Raw genomic sequence first — 25,110 nt, 5'->3', positions numbered from 1 at the left:
ATCTTGCCAAAAGCAATCTACAGATTCAATGCAATCCCCATCAAAATTCCAACTCAATTCTTCAACGAATTAGAAAGAGCAATTTGCAAATTCATCTGGAATAACAAAAAACCTAAGATAGCAAAAACTCTTCTCAAGGATAAAAGAACCTCTGGTGGAATCACCATGCCTGACCTAAAGCTTTACTACAGATCAATTGTGATAAGAACTGCATGGTACTGGTATACTGACAGACAAGTAGACCAATGGAATGGAATTGAAGACCCAGAAATGAACCCACACACCTATGGTCACTTGATCTTCGACAAGGGAACTAAAACCATCCAGTGGAAGAAAGACAGCATTTTCAACAATTGGTGCTGGCACACCTGGTTGTTATCATGTAGAAGAATGCGAATCGATCCATACTATCTCCTTGTACTAACGTCAAATCTAAGTGGATCAAGGATCTTCACATAAAACCAGAGACACTGAAACTTATAGAGGAGAATGTGGGGAAAGGCCTTGAAGATATGGGCACAGGGGAAAAAATCCTGAACAGAACAGCAATGGCTTGTGCTGTAAGATCGAGAATTGACAAATGGGACCTCATGAAACTCCAAAGCTTCGGCAAGGCAAAAGACACCGTCAGTAAGACAAAAAGACCACCAACAGATTGGGAAAGGATCTTTACCTTTCCTAAATCAGACAGGGGACTAATATCCAACATATATAAGGAACTCAAGAAGGTGGACTTCAGAAAATCAAATAACCCCATTAAAAAATGGGGCTCAGAACTGAACAAAGAATTCTCACCTGAGGAATACTGAATGGCAGAGAAGCACCTGAAAAAATGTTCAACATCCTTAATCATCAGGGAAATGCAAATCAAAACAACCCTGAGATTCCACCTCACACCAGTCAGAATGGCTAAGATCAAAAATTCAGGTGACAGTAGATGCTGGCGTGGATGTGGAGAAAGAGGAACACTCCTCCATTGTTGGTGGGAGTGCAGGCTTGTACAACCACTCTGGAAATCAGTCTGGTGGTTCCTCAGAAAATTGGACATAGTACTACCGGAAGATCCAGCAATACCTCTCCTGGGCATATATCCAGAAGATGTCCCAACTGGTAAGAAGGACACATGCTCCACTATGTTCACAGCAGCCTTATTTATAATAGCCAGAAGCTGGAAAGAACCCAGATGCCCCTCAACAGAGGAATGGATACAGAAAATGTGGTACATCTACACAATGGAGTACTACTCAGCTATTAAAAAGAATGAATTTATGAAATTCCTAGCCAAATGGATGGACCTGGAGGGCAGCATCCTGAGTGAGGTAACACATTCTCAAAGGAACTCACACAATATGTACTCACTGATAAGTGGATATTAGCCCAAAACCTAGGATACCCAAGATATAAGATACAATTTCCTAAACACATGAAACTCAAGAAAAATGAAGACTGAAGTGTGGACACTATGTCCCTCCTTAGAAGTGGGAACAAAACACCCATGGGAGGAGTTACAGAGACAAAGTTTGGAGCTGAGATGAAAGGATGGACCATGTAGAGACTGCCATATCCAGGGATCCACCCCATAATCAGCATCCAAATGCTGACACCATTGCATACACTAGCAAGATTTTATTGAAAGGACCCAGATGTAGCTGTCTCTTGTGAGACTATGCCGGGGCCTAGCAAACACAAAAGTGGATGCTCACAGTCAGCTAATGGATGGATCACAGGGCTCCCAATGGAGGAGCTAGAGAAAGTACCCAAGGAGCTAAAGGGATATGCAACCTTATAGGTGGAACAACATTATGAACTAACCAGTACCCCGGAGCTCTTGACTCTAGCTGCATATGTATCAAAAGATGGCCTAGTCGGCCATCACTGGAAAGAGAGGCCCATTGGACACGCAAACTTTATATGCCCCAGTACAGGGGAACGCCAGGGCCCAAAAGGGGGAGTGGGTGGTTAGGGGATTGGGGGTGGGTGGGTATGGGGGACTTTTGGTATAGCATTGGAAATGTAAATGAGCTAAATACCTAATAAAATATGGAAAAAATGATCATTCAGTTCATACAGACAATGGAGCAGTTGAATGACACACAAAATAATGCCGAAGTACATTTCTATAGTGTAGAAATTAATAAATCTCCTTAGTGAGTTTCTTTCAGTCCCACTCCAGCCATGACAGATTCCCTACTACCCCTAAAAACTCTAGACCCAGAACTGTACTATCTGTATATATCATATCTTTCCTTCTAAAGACAATGTGCAGGTTGGGAGTTACATTGCTAGGATGAGAATTATCAACACGTTTTAAAACTAAGACTATGTCTAACTTATGAAGCCATTATACATTGTAGAAATAAAATTAAATATTGTCAGTATCTGTCTTTTAATAGCATACAAGCATTTAAAAACTATTCAGGGTCCTTAAACTAGAATTTCAAGAAATATACCCATTAGTCTTTGTCTATAAAGTCGTCTTTGCAAGATTTTTCTTACTCCCTCCTCAGAGGTTGTTTGCAATCATGCTAAAAGTATGAAGCTCAAATAGACATAAATAGCACAAAATATAGGAGACTATTAAGTACAAGTAGAAACAGTCTGTCCATATTAAAGAATGTAAACTACAGTGGTCTCCCCAGAAACTTGGAAAAGATAGAATCTCAAGGCACTAATTACTCAGGCACTTCAAGAAGGCCTTTGGGTAAGAGTATTCACTATAGGGAGAAAGATGCACAGTAAGAGATTGAATTTCAAATGGAGGAGATTCAATGAGTAGAGGAATGAACAGAGAGACAATGTGGATCTATCCACATCTATCTCTGTACCAAAACACCCCAGTTTCTAGTGATTCCTGCTTTGAGTTGATGTGAGAAGCATGTTAACAGTGGGTCTCAGAGTGAGATCTGGGGCTGGCAGAATTAGCATCACATGTGAACTTAGTACAAATAATCTGTTCTAAACCCAGTAAGTAAGAAACTCTAGACTAGGACTCAGCAAATTGGGTTTTAACAAATTCTCCAGTTGTTCTGATACCTGCTTCCAGATGAAAACGACTAGGTCCTAGATAGATAGATAGATAGATAGATAGATAGATAGATAGATAGATAGATAGATAGATAGATAGATAGATAGATAGATAGATAGATAGATAGATAGAATAGGTAATAAGTAAGTGAAGTCAAGACTGGAGAGATGGACCCATGGGTAGAGTGCTTATTGTGAAAATATGAGGACCTGAGTTTGAATTCCCCAAAATCTCATATACATAAAAGCCAAGCACTGCACTGTGTGTCCAGTGTGTGTATGATGGGAGGCTATGTCCAGAGGGGCAAAACTGGGAAGATCCTGAGGCTTGTTATTTAACAGGTCTAGCTAAATAGTGAGCTCCAGGCTCACTGCCATATCTAGTCTCAAAAACATAAGATAAAAAGTGATGAAAGAAGTAGTCAAAGTCAACCTCCAGTTTTCACTCATGTACACACACACACACACACACACACACACACACACACACACACACTTACCCTGTCATGATTTTAGATTCAAAGCCTGCTTCCCACCCCAGCCAAGTCTCTGCCTTGGTCCCTCCTATCATACATATCCTTTTTTCCTTAACTCTCTGGGCACTCACTAATGTTTTACCATTAGACAAACATACACACACACACACAGAGTCACTCACATGCAATCAAATACCTATGTGTTATTTAACAAACTGAAAACCAGTCTTTATTTTCTCATTTCTTGGATCATTTATTTTGTAGTGTATATATATATATGGACTGAGAATAAGGGTAAAATTTTTAAAAATCCTGATTAAAGAAGATGACATTGTGTGTTTATCAAATTATACTGTTGGATATTTACTCTTTCCTGGGATAAATTTGCATAAATCTTTCATAATTCAATTCTCTTATTTAAGTAATGTTTCATTTACTGTCATTGGTTTATTTGGAAGGGCAAGTTCATTCTGCAGGTTACTGCCAAACATCTGTAATTCCAATTCAGCTTATCTTCAGAGCAACTTTGGAGAAACAGTATTCAAATTCATAGTTTGGATGGAGGAAGAGAGGGAGGAAGGGAAGGGGGAAGGGAGGGAGGGAGGAGTGGAAGGGAAGGAGAGAGAGGGAGAGAGGGAGGGAGAGAGAGATGAATCAAAACAAGAATGTTCTGAAGCACATCTAAGCTGAAATCTCTCCAGATGTTGGCTTCAACCTCTTACATTTATCAAACTCCAGATGTAGTTCTTGTTTGGTAGAGACAGTAGTCTACTGTGTTCAAGTTCTACATGTCAACTTAAAAACTGACTGGAAACATGCACAATAAGAGTATTGTCAGGCTGGAGAGATGGTTCAACAGGTAAGAACACTAGCTGCTCTTCCAGAGGTCCTAAGTTCAATTCTCAGCAACCACATGGTGTCTCTCAACCATCTGTAATGGGATCTGATGTCCTCTTCTTCTAGTGTGCATGAAGACAGCATACACACATATATATAATAAATATACATATACATAAAATAAATACATCTTAAAACACTGTGGTGCATACACACACATAGGGGCAAATACACAAAAAATTTCCAAAAGGAAAAAAGAATATTGTCAGAAATTTCAGGTTCCTCCTATCCTGTATTGGAAGTGCTAAGTATCCAACATAACCATTTCACACCAGCAGCTTAAAAAAAAAATCTCTCCTCAAGGAAGCACTTTATCCTGTGAAAACTGGATGCCTCAGGGAAGAGGGATGGTGATGGAAGTGAGGTGGAGGTGGGTGAGCAGGTGGAAGAGCTCCTTCTCAGAGGTGGGAGGGGAATGGGGAGATGGAATGATGAATTCAAAAAGAGGAGACCAGGAAGGGGGACAACTTGTAGAATGGGAAGTGCTTGCTGATAGAAGCCTAATATGGCTGTCTCCTGAGAGGTTCTGCCAGAGCCTGACAACAGAGGAGGAAACTTGCAGTCAACTATTGGACTGAGCTTGGAGGTCCCCGATGGAGGAGATGGAGAAGAGACTGAAGGAGCTGAGGGGCTTTGCAGCCCCATGGAAGGAACAACGGTGTCAACATGCCACCATCCAGGACTCCTGGGACTGGATCACCAACCAAAGAATACACATGGAGGGACACATGGCACTGGCCACAAGATGGCTTTGTTGGACATTAGTGGGAGGAGAGGCCCTCAGTACTGAAGGTGTGCAATGCCACAGTGTAGAGGAATGCCACAGCAGGAGGATAGGAGTGGGTAGGTGGGGGCGCACCTGCATAGAGGCAAAGGGAGAGGAATGGGATAGGGGGCTTCTGAAGGGAAGATCTGGAAAGGGGAAAACATTCGAAATGTAAGTAAAGAAAATGTCCAAGAAAAAGAAGAAAGATTATCCATTCAAATGCTATAATAAATATATTTTCTATAAGCCCAAGGGGGAAAAAAAAACCACCAAAACCTCTCCTCTCATCTCATCTCAAGATGGTTAAGAAATATACCCATTAGCCTTTGGTTAAGAAAACTGACTGCTCTTCCAGAGGGCCTGAGATAATTCCTAGAGACAACATGGTGGCTCACAACCATCTGTAATGAGATCCAATGCCCCCTTCTGGTGTGTCTAAAGACAGCAACAGTGTACTCACATATATAAAATAAGTAAATCTTTTAATAAAATCTCTCCTCTCAAGACTAGAACATTTTATTGCTACCTGGCCTGGCCACACTCTGCATAAATATTAGCTCTATCCCCCAAAATCCGCTTCTCTGATATCATGAAAACATACAGAGCCACCCACTGCTGCACTAACTAGTGGCTGTCACATGTCAGAGGGTTTCAAGCAGCAAGTGAGGTTGACTTAGCAATAGTCACCTTCAATAAAAAAACAAAAAAAGGCGCCTGACATCAGATGGCTCTCAGGCTAACAGACCTGGGTGTCCTTTCCATGTAAACCATTTCACTGCAACAGGTTCTTGTCTGCTCCTCTGGGCACCTCTGTCTTTATCCTTGACTAGGAGGTGGTTTCCAAGAGCTGTTGTCCTCACCTCACCCCACAGCTGTTCTGCTCTGCTGATACAGCGAGTGTCCCCGCCTTGAAACCAGGCAACAAACACTAACACCATTCACTAACATATCAGGTGATGTTTTAAAGTTCAGCTCCACCTCACTGGCCTTCTCTGATAAAATGCCATCTAAGGTTACTGTACACTGCATTCATATCACTCTTTCCCAGCCACCTTTCACTTCAGTCATTCTTAGAACCTCCTTTATACAAATGTATTATTTCTTTCAATGGCTGCATTATCACCATGTGTCTTTAAATTGATTATTCCAACCTGTATCTAATATTTCTTAAAACCAGAAGTATATTTTCCATTTGGACATGTTGGTAGGTCTATACACCTGTTATAATTATGCTTTTATGAATAAGGGCTTGTCCTTCCAGTTATGTCTCAGAACTATCTAATTTAAGCTACTTTGTGCTCAAGAGGCAAACAATATCCACAAAACTGATAGCCTATTAATAGGAATGTAATTCAAATTCTGGATTTTCTTACAGAGCTCAAAGGCTATGAAGAAAAGAAAAAGCCTGAAAGAACACAGGCTCCATGACTGCAGAGGCCAAAGTTCCCATCCCAGTGATGACATCTGTGTAATCTTGGGAAAGATGGCCATATCTACTGGGTCTCAATGCCTTTCCATGTAAATTGAACAAATGCCTTTAGGGATATTGGAAAGAATCTGTGACATAGTATGTGGGTAATCTCTAACCAACACCCTAAAGCAGTGGGTATTCCACTGATGACAGATACTATTCAGCATGAGTTAGCAGATGTGACAATTTTTCCAGAGAGTGATTTAAGCAGGGTACTCTCCTCTGCTTCTACAGCACCGCACACACCGATCCTGCGCTGAAATCTATCCTTTCTCCTTTCTGCCCTTGTCCTTCACCTTCTTTGCCCAACTATGAGTTGCTGCTCAGTCACTTTTACTCTTCCCTGTCTGTGGAGTACATTGTATCCTGCTGTTAGGGTCCTCCTTGCTTCCACTCCTCCCCTTCCTCTGCCACTGGCATTTCTGTCTCAGTCGATTTCTAATCATCTAAAAGTCTCCCAGAGAATGAGCCCCTTCTATGTCTGCAGCCTTTGGGTGACACATTGTGGGTTTTTAATAAGTGATAAATGAAGAAATTAGAATGAATGACAACAATGAGACAGACCTCTAAAGAATAAAACCTGAACGACAAGAAAAGTGAGAGTTAGTTATATTTGTTATTTGGCATTCTTGCAATCACCTTTAAGTCTCCTTCAATTACTTCCCTTTAAAAATGGAGTGGAACCTGTTCCAAGAAGCCTTTCATCTTTGCTCCCTTACCCCAAAGATATCTCATGGAATTTTTTTCTCACTCCTCTCTCCAGTGTGTAACTGTAAAACCCTGTTTGACATTCTTCTAATTCTTAAATAAATCACCTATTAGTCACAGAAACACTAGGGGAATCTTTGGGTTAAAATGTTAATAATTTACTAGTAGCAAACTGTACTTTCCCCCGTAACAGCAGGTGGGCAGAAGCATTACTTGTGTTTTTTTATATTATTTTGTTTCTTTTTTGTTCTTTTATTAAAAATTGATTCTTTTTTTTCACATAATATATTCCTGTACTTCCTGTAGTTCCTCCCCACTTCTCCCATTCAGATTCATCTCCTTTCTGTCTCTCATTAGAAAATAAGCAGGCTTCTAAGGAATAATAATAAAATGAAAATAAGACAAAAACAAATTGAAACAGAACAAAGCAATCAAATAAAAGAGACCTAGAAAAGGCATAAAGCTCCAAGACCCTCTGTTTGTACACTCAGAAATCCTATAAAAGCATTAAACTGCGAGTCATAATATATACATAAAGGACATATAAGATAAAAAGAGAAAGAAACATGGATAAAATTAAGAATTATAAATAAATTAAATAAAAACTAGAAATACAATAAAATTTTAATAACTGACAGTACATTATGAAACAAAGAACCTTCAAAGATGCTGTGGAGTTTCTTTTCTGTTGGCCAACTACTGCTGGGAATGCCGCATATTCTTAAGAGTAGTTTATTTCTCAGAAGCACCAACCAAAAAAACATACACTGGGTGAAACTAGGCCTCCCCACTCATATGAAGCAGATGTGCAGCTTGGTCTTCATGTAGGTCCTGAACAACTGGAGATGGAGCGATCTCAAAAGCTGTTGTCTGTGCGTGGGATATGTTCTACTAGCTGGGCTGCTTTGTCTGGCCTCAAGTGCCTCGGAAGTGCCTAGCCTTGCAAAAAATTGACTTGCCAGGGTGTGGGGGTGGGGGGGGTGGGGGGGAAGCTATCTAGGGGGATCCCCACCTGCTCAGAGGATAATGGGAGGGGGAGGGGAAGGATTGTGGGAGGGAGTGACCGGGAGGGGGGCAGTGAGTGGTATGTAAAGTGAGTAAGTGGACTATTATGGATGCTAACAAGTGCTTGCTGACAGGAGCCTGATATAGCTGTCTCCTGAGAGGCTCTGCTAGTGCCTGACAAAAACAGAAGTGAATGCTCTCAGCCAACCATTGGACTGAGTACAGAGTCACCAGTGGAGGAGCTAGAGAAAGGACCTACGGAGCTAAAGGTGTTTGCAGCCCCATAAGAGGAACAACAATATGAACAAACCAGTACTCCCAGAGTTCCCAGGGACTAAACCATCACTGAAGAGAACACATGGAGGGGCCCATGTCTGTATGTAGCAGACCCATATGTAGCAGAGGATGGCCTCTTTGGACATCAATGGGAGGAGAGGCCCTTGGTCCTGTGAAGGCTCGATGCCCCAGTGTAGGGGAATGCCAGGGCCAGAAAATGGGAGTGGGTGGATTGGTGAGCAGGGTGAGGGGAAAGGGGATGGGGGCTTTCAGAGGGGAAACCAGGAAAGGGGATAATATTTGAAATGTAAATTAAGGGAGAAGGGGGTCTGGTGGGAAGGAGGTGTGGGATGAGGAGCAGTCTGAGGGAGGATGGGGAGGGACAGGAATGGAATATGGAGTGTAAAAAATGAATTATAAATAAAACTAAATTTAAAAAAGAAAAAGAAATGTAAATAAAGAAAATATCTAATAAAAATAAATTATTCATTTATTTATTTATTTAACAATAAAAAATAGTAGTTTGTTTCCCCATGATACTCCTTTGGAGAAAACTAATTTTTCACTTGCAAATGGTTAGCTTCTGGATTAGTGATGGAAGCATGTGTGCCCTTCTCCTTTCTGCTCTAGGACGCCATCTGATGCAAACAGTTGCAGGCCCAGTGCGTGCTTCTTCAGTCTCTGAATTCATACGTGCATTGATCCTCTTGATTAATAGGATCTTGTTTCCTTGGTGCCCTCCATTCCTTCTAGCTCTTACAATTTTTCTGTCTCCTCTTCCACAGGGTTCCCTGAGCACTGAGGGAAGGAATTTGATGGGGGCACCCAAGTTAGGGATTAGTATTCAAAGGTCTCTTAACTCTGTTTATTGTCTAGCTGTAAGTCCCTGTACATGTTTTCATCTGCTACTGGAGGAAACTTCTATGATGATAACTGAGCAAGACATTAATCTATGAGTATAGAAAAATGTCATTATGAATTATTTTATTGATAAATTTCTTTAGTAGGACAATAGTATTTGGCTTTCTCCTAGGTCCTTGGGCTATCTGGTCTTATGTTCTTGGTCACTTAAGCAGTGTCTGGTATCGGTTCTATTTCATGGAGTAAGCCTTAACTCAAATCAGAGATTGGTTGTTTAATCCCAAAGCTTTGTGCCACCACTGCAGTAGCACATCTTGCAGGTAGGACACCATTATAGATCAAAAGTGTTGTGTCCGGCCAGCAGACCACAACCTGGGTTCTAGCCTGGATAGGCATTTTGGAAAACTGGAAGAGAAGAGGGGCTAGGTGGCAAGAGAAAGAAATGTAGCCAAGACAGTTATTCTGATCAAAGCTCAAATTTTACTGTTGCGACACTCAGTTATGAAGGAAGGGGGAGGGGACCCAATTCCCGCCGAATAATCTCAGGTCCAGTAGAAAGGTGAGCATGTGTGTGGCTCTGCAGGTTCCAGCAGTGGGCGTGGCAGAAAGAATGAGCAGGAAGCTCCACCCCTGAGCAAGCAGGTTTCAGGCTGGGGGTGGGGAGACTACAAAAAGGTTTATGTCTGGGATTGTATTCATGTTTTCCCTTAGGTGATATGCAGACTGCCTTCCTGTACCAAAGACGCTAGCACATAGGAGTAAAGACTCTATACATAGCTCAACCTCCCCACCTTCAATGAGTTATGTCTATGTTGTCTTTGGCAATAGGGTCTTGCCATAAGCTTGTGGAGAGCAACCTATAGTTTTGGCAACAGCCTGGATTGTTTGGTAATTCCTTGAGGGTTCCTTTGACCAACAATATGAACTAACCAGTACCCTGGAGCTCTTGTCTCTAGCTGCATATGTATCAAAAGATGGCCTAGTCGGCCATCACTGCAAAGAGAGGCCCATTGGACTTGCAAACTTTATATGCCCCAGTACAGGGGAACCCCAGGGCCAAAAAGGGGGAGTGGGTGGGTAGGAGATTGGGGGGGTATGGGGGACTTTTGGGATAGTATTGAAAATGTAAACGAGGAAAATACCTAATAAAAAAATAAATTAAAAAAAAAAAAAGACCAACAATTCAATTAGATGTAACCCAGTACCGATACTGGAAGCTTCATTTGGTGACAAGAGATGCCCAGTTGGGGCTTTGTCTCCTTCATTATTTGGCAATTTTATTTATAACTCCTTCAAATATTTTTATATATTTTAAGAATATTCTAGGAAGCATTTACTATTTAAGGTTTCCAAACTGCCCTTCAAATGACCCCTAATTTTAGCTGTCTCTTCTCATATTCCCTGCCTTGTGGACCAACCACTCCCACTTGGTCTTTCTGTTCTAGTACCCCCATCATCCATCCATAACTATCTACTATATTTCCTTTTTCTACATAGATCTATCTGTGCACCCTATTACCTTACTCTAACTTCTGTGGTTGTAATTTTTTATCACTGTCTTAACAACTAATATCCATATATAAACAAATATATAAAATGCATGTAATTTTTAGTCTGGGTTTTCTTACTCCGGGTCATATTTTTTTCTAGTTCCCTGAATTTACCTGTGGTTCTCATGATGTGTGTGTGGTTTTTTTAATCATTTTCTTTATCCATTCATCTGTTGAGGAACATCTAGATTGTTTCCAATTTCTAGCTATTGTTTATAGAGCAGCAATGGACATGCTGAGTGTCTCTGTGGTAGGATGAAGCTCCTTTTGGGTATATGCCAAAGGGTGATATAACTGCATCTTGAGGTAGATCGACCCCCATCATCCTGAGGAACTGCCACACTGGTTTCCACTGTGGCGGTACAAGTTTGCTGTTCTACCAAGAATGGGCAAGTGTTTCCCTTATCCCATGTCCTTGCCAGCATGAGATATCATTTGTTTTATTTATTTTATTTATTCTGAGGGAAGTAAGATGAAATCTCAAAGTAGTTTTGATTTGCATTTGCCTCATGACTAAGGATATTAAACGTTTGTAGCACCTTCTGTAGGACTGGGTTTATAGATGGATATTCCTTTAAATTTTTTAAATCATCTAATATCTTATTATTTCCATCTTTTGTATTTGAAAGTTTTGTTGAAGATAGTATTCTGAGCTGGCATCTGTGGTCTTTTAGAATTTGTAGAACATCTTTTCAGACCCTTCTAGCATTTAGACTCTCCATTGAGAAGTCAGGAGTTACTCTATTCGGTCTGCCTTTATATTACTAAGTCTTTTCCCTTGCAGCTCTTAAGATTTTTCTGTTCTGTGCATTTAGTGTTTTGATCATTTTGTGGCAATGAGGCTTTCTTTTTGGCCTAATCTATTTGGTGTTCTGTGTGTTTCTTGAACTTTGATAAATATCTCCTTCTTTAGGTTCGGAAAATTTTCTTTTATGGTTTTGTTGAAGATATTTTCTGTATCTTTGACCTAGGTTACTTCACTTTCTTCTATTCCTATTATTTTTATACTTGGCCTTTTCATAGTGTCCCCGATTTTCTGAGCTTTTTTTATGACAAGATTTTTTAATTTAGCATTTTCTTTACCAAGGAATCCATTTCTTCTATTGTGTCTTCAGCACCTGAGATTCTCTTTTCCATCTTTTGAATTTGTTGGTAAAGCTTTCCTCTAAGGTTCCTGATCAAGTTCTTAATTTTTTTCATTTTCAGATTTCCTATAGTTTGGGGTTTTTTTTACTGATTCTATCTTTACTTTCAGATTATGAACTGTTTTCTCCATTTATTTTTATTGTTTGTTTGCTTTTTCATAGATTTCTGTAAAAGATTTATTCATTTCTTCTTTAAGAAGCTCTTTCATAGCCAAGCATGGTGGTGCATGCCTTTAATCCCAGCACTCAAAGGCAGAGGCAGGTGGATTTCTGAGTTTGAGGCCAGCCTGGTCTACAAAGTGAGTTCCAGGACAGCCAGGGCTATACAGAGAAACCCTGTCTCAAAAAAAAAAAAAAAAAAAAAAGAAAGAAAGAAAGAAAAAAGAAAAAAAAGAAAAGAAAAAAAAGAACCTCTTTCATATTCATAAAGGCTATTTCAAGGTCTTTTTCTTGTGCTTTAGGTATGTTACAATCCTCAAGTCTTGTTGTGGTGGGTTTGCTGGGTTCTAGTAGAGATATATTCCTGGATCTTATTAATTTTTTATGCTAGCATCTCCACATCTGGGTTTGGAATCATTGTAATTTTAGATGCTGATATCTGCTCTTGTCTTTATTGATGGGTATCTCCTTGTTTTCTGTTTCCCTCTCTGGTTCTTAGAAGGGTGTGTTGGCTGTTGCCTGATAAGGAATTCTCCTAAGATCTTACTATATGTGGCTACTAAAAGTTCTGAATAAAATGTATTTCTAAGGTATTAGAATTTAAATGGGCATGGGGATGAGCTATAAGGTGGGACTGAGTGGGTTCACAAGAGAGGAGGAAACAAATGTTCCACTAGGTTCACTAAGGGAAGAGAGTGAAAAGAGGCTACAACAGGTAGTCTGCTAAAGATCTGGGAACGAGACTGCAGAATTGAATTTGGAGAAGGGGGTGATGAGCAGATTTGGCTGGAATTCTCAGAGAATGACTGCTGGCATCAGGGCTTGGATAACAGGATGAGTGTGGGAAAAGGTTGTGAGATAATGTGTGTATCATTGCTGGAGATGGGTGGAGATAGGAGAGAGAGGATACAGGGGTGATCTGCTAAGGAGTTGGGATGAGACTGGGAATTGGACTTGGAAAAGAGAAGGGAGCAAGGACAATCTGCTGTTAACCTACCTGCTTCCCTCTACTCACAAACTTTACTCTAAGGACATTTTTTAATTTTTATGGTCTATCCTTTGGACTTAGTTATGGTGGTTTGTGACAAAGAAACAACCTTTCCAATTACAAATTACACTCTAGCAACAAAAGAAACACAGAAAGAGATAAGAAACAAATTAAATCATAGCACTAGATGAGGAAAAACAAATTAAATCACAACACACACAAAAAAAATTTTAAAGTGAAGGTAAAAAGTTGACTCATAATTTAAATGAGAGGGGTAAAAAAAGAAAAATTCAAAGCTTAAACCACAGGGTCTAACAGCTGCCAACTGCATAATTTTCCAACACCTTCATCTTTTGTTTGTGACATTATGAAATAGCATCTTGCTATAGTTTGGGGTTTTTGTTTGTTTGTTTTGCTCTTTTTGTTTTTTGGATTTTAGAGACAGGATTTCTCTGTATAGCCCTGGATGTCCTGGAACTCACTTTGTAGAGCAGGCTGGCCTCAAACTCAGAAATCTGTCTGCCTCTGCCTCCCAAGTGCTGGGATTAAAGGCATGCACCACCACACCCGGCTACATATTTTCAAATATCCAAGCAATAGTTTTAGTAGTTATTGCTAGGCAACCAGTGTCCAATATTTTTTCTAATTTTTTTTCTGCCATCATAAACACCCTGGACATCTGTTTTCATTTTTTAATGAACCCTTAAAATTCCTTGATGGTCGGTCAGTGCAAATTCTGAAGCTTGATTGGATTTCATAAAAGACAAGCCATTTTAAGTAAGTCGGACAAGTGAGCTTATTGGTATGATTAAGAAAGTTAATATAACAGGAGATGAGCATTGTCGATTATATACACTTTTAGGCAAGTTATAAGGCAGTCACAGGAAACAAAATCACTATAAGATCAGGCAATAGAAATGTAAAACCACAGACATTTGTGCCTGTACATGGGTGTGTGTGGACATGTGTGGCCTTGGTTCCTTATACATACTCTGTAAAGCTTGGAACTGTAGAAGTGGCTCACACATGAGCTCAACTATTATGATTTAAGTTGCAGACACCATAGAGTCATACCATGCAACAGATCTCAAGAGAGAGATTTATTAGTGGGGTGCAGGGGGACAGTATGCAAAACATGCTTCTAAGTGACAGTGGAAAGAGAAAAAAGGCAAGAAGAGAAGGCACTGTTATTTTATAAGGGGGTATAGCACATGTACATAGGGGGGATATATGACTCCCTATGTGACAATGGAAATGTATCTTATTTTGGTGGTTAATGATGGCATGGCCTGCTGTTGTAGATTACTGAACATGGGTTTAGGTGTGGGGTTTTCCAACCCCAAGCCCAGTTTTCTTTTCTTTTCTTTCTTTCTTTTTTTTTTTTAATTTATTTATGGAAGTATAATGTAGCTTTCTTCGGACTCACCAGAAGAGGGCATCAGATTTCATTACAGATGGTTGTGATCCACCATGTGGTTGCTGGGATTTGAACTCAGGATCTCTGGAAGAGCAGTCAGTGCTCTTAACTGCTGAGCAATCTCTCCAGCCCCCCCCCGCCCCCCAGTTTTATTTTCAAAGCTACTGAAAGATCCTGACAGAATGTAAAAGGTCACAGAAGCCCTGAAATTGGCAAAATAGATTTCACTGTTAGCAGAACTAGCTTCACTGATTTAGAAAAATCGAGGTGCACAATGCTCTGGCCACTCCTTGAACCCGTGTGTCTGCCAATGTTTTGACCGTTCCTTGAACCCAGGTGTGTGCCCACTGATAAAGCCCATTGACAGGTGTTTGTGATATTGGTTGCTGGGGAAGAGTCAGAAAATCTCCCCAGCAACCACAGCCGGGCCAATCCAGAGTTGCTACACCTGCACCAGACTCTTTCCTTGTACCCCTCCCATACCCATTTCTTTAGAATATACATTGTTTAGATCTGGAAATCCTCTACTCCCCTCTTCTCCTTTCCCCCCTGAGGGCCTATAAAAACTGAGACCCCTTTCCCCTCGTGGTCGACTCCTCTACCCCTGTGTGAGATATGAGTCATCCCCAGAGCTCTGGCTTTCCCCAAATAAAGCCTCATGTGGTTTGCATCAAGCTTGGTCTCTTGTGAGTTCTTGAGTGTCCACTATTGTCCCAAGGCCTGAGCTAGGGGCTCCTCAACGGAGTCTTTCACTACTACATGCAAATCTCTTCTTGTATCTAAATCCCACCCAGTGGGTGCATTTCACTTCTTTTTTTATATATAATATTTTTTATTACATATTTTCCTCAATTACATTTCCAATGCTATCCCAAAAGTCCCCCATACCCTCCCCCCCACTTCCCTACCCACCCATTCCCATTTTTTTTTTTTTTTGGCCCTGGCGTTCCCCTGTACTGGGGCATATACAGTTTGCATGTCCAATGGGCCTCTCTTTCCAGTGATGGCCGACTCATATCCAGGGATCCACCCCATAATCAGCTTCCAAACGCTGACACCATTGCATACACTAGCAAGATTTTATCGAAAGGACCCAGATATAGCTGTCTCTTGTGAGACTATGCCGGGGCCTAGCAAACACAGAAGTGGATGCTCACAGTCAGCTATTGGATGGATCACAGGGCCCCCAATGGAGGAGCTAGAGAAAGTACCCAAGGAGCTAAAGGGATCTGCAACCCTATAGATGGAACATTATGAACTAACCAGTACCCCAGAGCTCTTGACTCTAGCTGCATTTCACTTCTAAGGGCTATTTGGAAATTACTTGCTTATATGTAAATGCAACTGCTTAAAGTCAGTTAGACATAGTCTCTAAAATAGGGCATCCTCATAAATGCCATCTTCCTGTAATTTGAGGCTTTAAAGAAAACCACAAAACAAGAAATGTTCTACTCTTTGATTCTTACTTATTTTCTAAAACAATGAATTCACTTTATTTGCTGAAAATGTTAAGAGGTTGTTCAATGCCACCCATTTGTAATCACCACAATAAGAGAGAAAATAGAGCATGAATATTAAATGTTTTCAGTATTCTAGCAAAAAAAAAAAAAAGATACAACACACGTATCATTAAATTCTAAAACCAGATTTTCATGTCGTATTTAAAGTTGGTAGCATCTGGGAAGTCACTTCTATAATTATCAGTGTGTCATTTTAAAGTGTGTAAGAACATTACTTACATGTTGGTTTGTCATTTCTGGGTAATAATTTTTCTACCAACACCTGTATTAAAATCTTGATGGCCAGAAGTCCATTCAATTGGAAATCTGGAAAGCTGCTGCAAAAATTGCATCAAGGTTTTTAAAAATATAGTCTTACTTGTCTAAAAGCCAAATACAAAGGAGCAAAATTTCACAGGTGAGTTGTTTAGATTGAAGCCAACAAATCAATTTCTACCCACTTTTAAAAGAAGGATTGTGTGGTAGAAAAGGCCTCATCAAGTTGCATCTTTTGAAACTGAATTGATGTGAAATTAAACCTAGAAAAAACAGAGAAGATGCAGAGAAAGAAAGAAGGAAAGGAAGGGAGGGAGAGAGGGAGGGAGGGAGGGAGGGAGGGGAGAGGGAGGGAGGGGGGAGGGAGGGAGGGAGGGGGGAGGGAGGGAGGGAGACAGGAAGGCAGAAAGAAAGAAAGAAAGAAAGAAAGAAAGAAAGAAAGAAAGAAAGAAAGAAAGAAAGAAAGAAAGAAAGAAAGAAAGAAAGAAAGAAGGAAGGAAGAAAGAACACAGAGAGTAAAAGGAAAGGAAAGAAGCATGCTGTGTGGGGGTGGTGTTAGAATTCTCAAGTGAAAGCTATAAACAGAATAAGACAATGGATATGGAACAGTTGTGTTTGACAGGGTGACACAAGAGAAAGAAGAACTTTAAAGAACCATATGGTTGGTTTGGTCCCAACAGTCATTGAAAGGACACTTTATATGCTCTATTTAAAAATAACTTCAGAATGATATTCAAACACATTTTTAACAAAAGAGTTGGGTGAGTTTTAGGGGGTTTCTTGGGGGGTTACCCTCCACTTATTATACCAATATCCTTGCTACCAGGCTTGTGATATTCAGACCTCTGGATTCTGCTGAGATAATTTAAAGGAATTTGCAGCTCTAAAGACAGATTCTAGAAACCTGTGGCATTAAACTCATATTTTTCAGAATCCATATATATTGCCACACTTGAGGAAGGGAACATAACTTCAAAAAAATCTGAAAATGTGCCTGTTTGACACCTAATGCCAGTGAATCTGTCCTTTTAATTTCTCTTGCTCTGTGAGAGGACTTGGTATCTCTGAACAAATGGCTGAGTTTATGTCCTCATAGTTCACAGGAAAACTTCAGTCAGCCCTTTCTTGCTCATATTCTACACTCTACCTGCTGCCTCTTGTTTCAGGGTACAGATAGAGCTGGCCAATATCACCCTCCCCATGTCTTGCTGTCCTCTGCTTCATGGATACTAAAGCTCCCAGATTGTCTCTTAACTCTGGCATCCAATTCTCAGAAAACCAGGATGAGCAATCCTTACAAGCAATATTAGTCTACCCCTCTACTTAGAACCATTGAGTCATTTTCCATTTCAGCAGAGGAAAAAGCCAAAATGTTTTCAGAAGCCTGAAATGTTGTGGATGATCTGCCCAGATAAGTTTGGGATGACTGTATCACTAGGCCGTTGTGAATGAAGACAGCTCACAACCATCACCATCTTCAATCTATTCTTCCCAAGATAACGTAGGAATATATGGAGATCCAAATGCTTATTCTAATCAGAATCACCATGAAACAGGTCATTTAAAGTTTGGTTAACTGAGTGGGTTAACTGACACTGTATCTGTACTGCACCTTTGCTATTGGCCTTCATTCTTTTCTTTACTTCTCCATAACAACAGCCTATCCAAAGACCATCCAGTCTAAGCAATGGCTGCACAATTTAACCAATGGCTGCATAGCCTAATCAATGAGAACTTATAGAGAAATTTCAATCCAGCAAATTGCTGCTCTGACAAGGGATCACATCCAAAAATATGATCTGGCTGGAATACATATATGACACACACCTTTAATTCCTCTGGCTGGAATATAGACATACCCTTAGTACATACCTTTGATCCCAAATGAATTGAGAGACACACAAAGTGATGAATCAGAGAAATATTTGACAGAATGAATCAGAGATAAGCTATGCCCAACACTCATGAGAGCTGACAGGAAAGAGAATAATGAGGGAGAGAGGCAGTTCAGTAAAATTCAGTCCCTTCCAGTCAGTTTGGTGCAGTTCAATTGACTGCAGTTGGGCTCAGGTCAGATCAGAGCAGTTCTTCAGTTCAGAGAGTTCAGAGAGTCTTTCCAAGCAAAGCAATTCAGTCAGAAGTTTAGAGAAGCCAATTTGAACCAGTCAACTTGGAAAGGAGTTTAAGCCAGAACAACTGAGTTAAACAGCCAGCCAGAATTCAGAAAGAGCTGGAAAGTGTGAGTTTATTTAGCAGTAAATCTGGGAAGCTGAAACATTCTAGGCTTAGGTTAACAGATGGAGGCTAAAAGCTGAAACCTTCAAGGTGTAGGTTTACAGAAGATTAGATTGTACAGAGACTAGCAGCCTCCAGGCCTAGGCCCAGGAATAGTTAGAATAGAGAAGGAAATGCTCTGGGCTCATCTCACCCCTTCATCAGAGGAAATAACAGAGATATTTACACTTACACAATCTCTCCAGAACATGTATCTGGGTAGCCTATCCCACAATATAGAATTTCCATGATTTATTTCCCCAGTGCCTCTCCTACTTCAAACCTCACCAATCTTGCTGTCTGACCCTCTGGCACACACCTTTGATGTTTCTTCAAGAGGATTGGCCTGCCTCTACAGCTGGATGTTCCTGCATGGCTATTCTTCCTGCTTAAGATACAACGCTCACCACTTTCAGTGGTGCTGATGTGCACTTCCCACTCTAGCCTTCTCTGAGGTCTTCTTACATGGGTAGGAAGTCTGGGGAGAGTGATAAGAGAAACAGGTGTTATTTTTTTTTAAAAAATATATTTGTTATTATTTATAAATGTCTATTTTTTAAGAACTAACTTTAGTTGTTTAAAATAGTGTTTGAAATTAAATTTTCTCAATGCATAAAGATAGTACTGGAGTTATAAGTTCAGACTCTGTATTCAAACAGACCTGGGTGTGACTGTTTCCATATTTCACCCTGCAACTATGCAACCTGAGCCTTTGTTCTTATCTATTAAATAATATTATTACAGCCCTGTGTAGGCTGAATATTAAATGAACATGAAAAGCACAAAGATCCACACAAACAGGAAAGAATTGAGAACTAGTCCTAAGAAATCTTATGCACCAAGAGTTACAGTATAGTATATCTGCATCCCAACTTACATGGCAGGGCCTGGGAGATAATCGCAGATATGTTTGTCCATGACAATGTTCAGCAAAAACAGCAGAGCTGGACACCCACAAGCTACCCACAAAACCCTCCAAGGGGTCTTAAGACCTCTGGTGTGTGGAACACAGCTGCTGCTCCAATCCAATCGCGTAGGACCTGAGACAGCATTAAATAGGGAAGCAGAAAACCCAGCCTGATCAGGGGCACAAGTCCCTTCTGGTCCCTGCCAGCACCGGGGTACCTTAGGTGCTGAGTCTACTGACACCCGCAGGCTACCCACAAAACCCTCCAAGGGGTCTTAAGACCTCTGATGAGTGGAACACAGCTGCTGCTCTAATCCAATTGCACGCAGGACCTGAGACTGCATTAATTAGGGAAGTAGGAAACCCAGCCTGATCAGGGGCACAAGTCCCTGCTGGTCCACACCAGCACCGGGGTACCTTTAGCATGGAGTGTATGGACACCTGCAAGGTATACAGAGGACCCTCCACCAGATCTTAAGAGCTCTGTGAGTGGATCACAACTTCTTCCAGGAGGCAGGTTCAAACACCAGATATATGGGCACCTTCCCTGCAAGAGGAGTGCTTACCTGCAGAGAGAACTCTGAACACTGAAACTCAGGATAGAGCTAGTCTCCAAGGTCTGCTGATAGAGGCTAACATAAACACTTGAGGAACAAGATCTAACCAGAGACAACTATACCAACTAGTGGATGAAGGAGCTCCAAAAAAACCAGACACACTGAAACTTATAGAGGAGAAAGTGGGGGAAAGCCTCGAAGATATTGGTACAGGAAAAAAATTCCTGAGTAGAACAGCAATGGCTTCTGCTGTAAGATTGAGAATTGACAAATGGGACCTCATGAAACTCCAAAGCTTCTGTAAGGCAAAAGACACCATCAATAAGACAAAAAGGCCACCAACAGATTGGGAAAGGATCTTTACCTATCCTAAATCAGATAGAGGACTAGTATCCAGTATATATAAATTACTCAAGAAGGTGGACTCCAGAAAATCAAATAACCCCATTAAAAAATGGGGCTCAGAGCTAACCAAAGAATTCTCACCTGAGGAATACTGAATGGCTGAGAAACACCTGAAAAAGTGTTCAGCATCCTTAATCATCAGGGAAATGCAAATCAAAACAACCCTGAGATTCCATCTCATACCAGTAGGAATGGCTAAGATCAAAAATTCAGGTGACAGCAGATGCTGGTGAGGATGTGGAGAAAGAGGAACACTCCTCCATTGTTGGTGGGATTGCAAGCTTGTACAACCACTCTGGAAATCAGTCTGGCAATTCCTCAGAAAATTGGACATGGTACTACTGGAGGATCCCACAATACCTCTCCTGGGCATATACCCAGAAGATGTTCCAACTAGTAAGAAAGAAACATGCTCCACTATGTTCATAACAGCCTTATTTATAATAGCCAGAAGCTGGATAGAACCCAGATGCCCCTCAACAGACAAATGGATACAGAAAATGTGGTACATTTACACAATGAAGTACTACTAAGCTATTAAAAAGAATGAATTTATGAAATTCCTAGGCAAATGGTTGGACCTGGAGGGCATTATCCTGAGTGAGGTAACCCAATCACAAAAGAACTCAAATGATATGTAGTCACTAATAAGTGGATATTAGCCCAGAAACTTAGAATACCCCAAGATACAAGATACAATTTGCAAAACACATGAAACTGAAGAAGAACGAAGACCAAAGTGTGGACACTTTGCCCCTTCTTAGAATTGGGAACAAAACACCCATGGAAGGGGTTACAGAGACAAAGTTTGGAGCTGAGACAAAAGGATGGACCATCTAGAGACTGCCATATCCAGGGATCCATCCCATAATCAGCCTCCAAATGCTGACACCATTGCATACACTAGCAAGATTTTGCTGAAAGGACCCTGATATAGCTGTCTCTTGTGAGACGAGGCCGGGGCCTAGCAAACACATAAGTGGATGCTCACAGTGAACTATTGGATGGATCACAGGGCCCCCAATGGAGGAGCTAGAGAAAATACCCAAGGAGCTAAAGGGATCTGCAACATTATAGGTGGAACAACATTATGAACTAACCAGTACCCCGGAGCTCTTGACTCTAGCTGCATATGTATCAAAAGATGGCCTAGTCGGCCATCACTGGAAAGAGAGGCCCATTGGACTTGCAAACTTATATGCCCCAGTACAGGGGAACGCCAGGGCCAAAAATTGGGAGTGGGTGGGTAGGGAAGTGGGGGGGGGGGTATGGGGGACTTTTTGGATAGCATTTAAAATGTAAATGAGAAAAATACCTAATTAAAAAAAAAACAGATCTGACCTTGGAAGAGCAAGTGTTACCTAGGCACATGACAGCCCAACTGAGTATATTGCCATATGTTGCCAACCAACTCAATATAGGCAACCATGGCACAATGTCCTAATTCTTTACTCCTTCTACACTGATTTTAATTATCTTAAACCTTATTCTAATCTCCAAAGGCCACATGAAAACATACGAAAGGATTTGAAATATATAGGTCTATGTTTATTAGAAGAGATTTAAACTTCAAAATGAACCATATGTCTGCTTATTTGAAATTATAAACTTAAACGTTGTCATGTTCTTCAAACACGAAGTTATTAAAATTATTTCCATTTCTGTAAAACAGATAAATTTACTTGTCTTAAAAAAAAATAATAATAAACATAATTTTAGAAAACCATAATGGGTCCAGAATCTCAGCTATTCTTTTGCTTTTTTAACATTTTTCCCCCTGTTGGAGGGAAATGTTCTTCCCCATAACATCAAATTCACATGCTTGGTTGATTCCATAGTCATGCTAGGAATATTATATTGCAGGTTTCCAAGTAATTGAGGTAAGTTTGCTTCTGTCACTCATGCACTTCTGAACAAAGGTTAGTAGAAAAAGTGATCCTCCTATAATAATGCCAGTCTGGTTTCAATCAACATGCACCCTGAGATTCTTCACTACTCGTCACAAAGTAAATACTAGCCAGCACATTCATAAGTAAAGTACTTCAAAAACTGGAGGCTAAAACACTTCCCTGCCCATCTTTAAAATAAAACAAAACAGCGAAAGAAAACCAGGGAGGGGGGAAGAAGAAATAAAAAAGGAAGAAAGAAAGAATCCCTTGGACTTCAGTATCCTTCAGACACTTGAGTTTTTTGTCAAGTTCATCTCTGTTGTTCTCTTGAATGCTAGTAGAAATAGAATTATACAATAGAGAAATTTGAAATACTTGCCACCTAAAAGCAAAAATCCAAGGTTATTGATAAAAGCTAAAGAGATACTTTCTGAAAACAGTCCTGAAAATGTGGATACTTCGTTCCTTCTTAGAATGGGGAACAAAATACCCATGGAAGGAGTTACAGAGACAAAGTTCAGAGCTGAGACAGAAGAAAGGATCATCCAGAGACTGACCCACCTGGGGATCCATCCCATATACAACCACCAAACCCAGACACTATTGCATATGCCAGCAAGATTTTGCTGACAGGACCCTGATATAGCTTTCTCTTGTGAGACTATGCCAGTGCCTGGCAAATACAGAAGTGGATGCTCACAGTCATCTATTGGATGGAACACAGGGCCCCTAAAGAAGGAGCTAGAGAAAGTAACCAAGGAGCTAAAGGGGTCTGCAACCCTATAGGAGGAACAACAATATGAACTAACTAGTACCACCACAGAGCTGTGTCTCTAGTTGCATATGTAGCAGAGGATGGCCTAGTCAGCCATCAATGGGAGGAGAGGCCCTTGGTTTTGAGAAGATCATATGCCCCAGTACAGGTGAATGCCAGGGCCAGGAATTGGGAGTGGGTGGGTTGGGGAGCAGGATGGAGGGAGGGTATAGGGGACTTTCGGGATAACATTTAAAATGTAAATGAAGAAAATATCTTATATACTTCATTATATAAGAACATATATATATATAACAATCCTGGGCCTCTGCATGGTTTGAAACACAGTGAATGACATAGATCAATAACAAACTGCTAATACTATGTGTCAACTTGACACCAAATTATCCCATGGGCAAGTCTGTGGTGGCATTTTTTTGATTAATGATAGATGTGGGAGAGTTCAGCCTACTGCAGTCAGTGCCACCTCTGAACAAGTAATCTTCTGTTGTATGAGAAAACAGACTGAGCAAGCTGTGAGGAACAAGCAAGTAAACAGCATTCCTCTATGGCCTCTGTATGAGTTCCCGACTCCAGTTTCCTGTCTTGAATCCCTGCCTTTATTTCCCTCAGTGATGAAATGTGACATGAGAGTTGTAGATGAACTAAACTCTTTCCACCACAGATTATTTTTAGTCATGATGTTTATCATAGAAACAGAAAGCTAGCTAGAAAGAAGTTCCTAGATCTCACCAGTGCAAGCTAGATAAGCAAATCTAGATGGAGGAATGGCCCAGCCTTACAGGCAAATCACCCACTAATAAACATTACTGTAATATGATACTGGATGACATATAAAGAACTGTGGCTACTATAGAAATCAATGGAAAAACACATGAAGAATTGCATAAATGAACAAAGTGGAATATTCAAATATTCTTTGTCATAGGATGTGGTATGCTATTAGTTGTCCTTCCACTAAGAGTTGGATTAAGCAAAGATTTATTCTGGGAAGAAAATAGAAGACTTTGTACAATCACCTCTTTAAATGTGTAAGACATTTGAAGAAAGAGGCATGCATCATGTTGATATTAAGAAATGACTTGATTCTTCCAATCCTGAAAAAAAATTAATTTGTATTTTTATTTTTCTTCAATACTCTAATGAACGTAATCACCAAAATTAAGAAAGAAAACCATTCTGAACATTTCACATTTAGTAGGACCAAATGAATATATGTAACATTGAGCATCCTGTGGTTGAACCAGAAGTGCCCATGTAAGTAGAGAAAGAGAAAATAATGTTTCAATTCATCACACAAAAATATAGGGACATGAATGGTTATGGCTTAGTTTCACCTTGACATAAACACTACCATTTTCAGAATATTTTCCAAATGAACCTTATTTTTTTATGTTTGTCTCAAGTTAGACAAATACATCAAAGAGATCAATTCTTAATAAAAATCAGTGGCTTCTCAAAACACAGACTCTATTTCTGTATCAGGAGGCCATCAGTAGATATTAACAAAGTCTCTGATTCTAAGAACACTAGATAGAATAGCATCCAGATAATTTTTTATTTCAGTACTAAAACAGACTTTAACCATTCTGTCTCTCCCCCAGTGTTTAAAAAGTTGAAAATTACTAAATCTTAAATTTCTCTCAAAATTCTAAAGATAGGTTGAGGTAGTACAGTTCAGAGAAGCAGCCAAATGAAATAGATAAGAACATCAAAGACTGGGCTGAACTGGGCCAGCCACAGAGAGAAAGAGGATTTTGTATTCAGTTGGAAAAGATGCTGGTG

Source organism: Mus musculus, chromosome 8, assembly GCF_000001635.26.
Source record: "Mus musculus strain C57BL/6J chromosome 8, GRCm38.p6 C57BL/6J".
Lineage (NCBI taxonomy): Eukaryota > Metazoa > Chordata > Mammalia > Rodentia > Muridae > Mus > Mus musculus.
The sequence above is the reverse complement of the archived record's forward strand: the minus strand, read 5'-3'. Positions refer to the sequence as shown.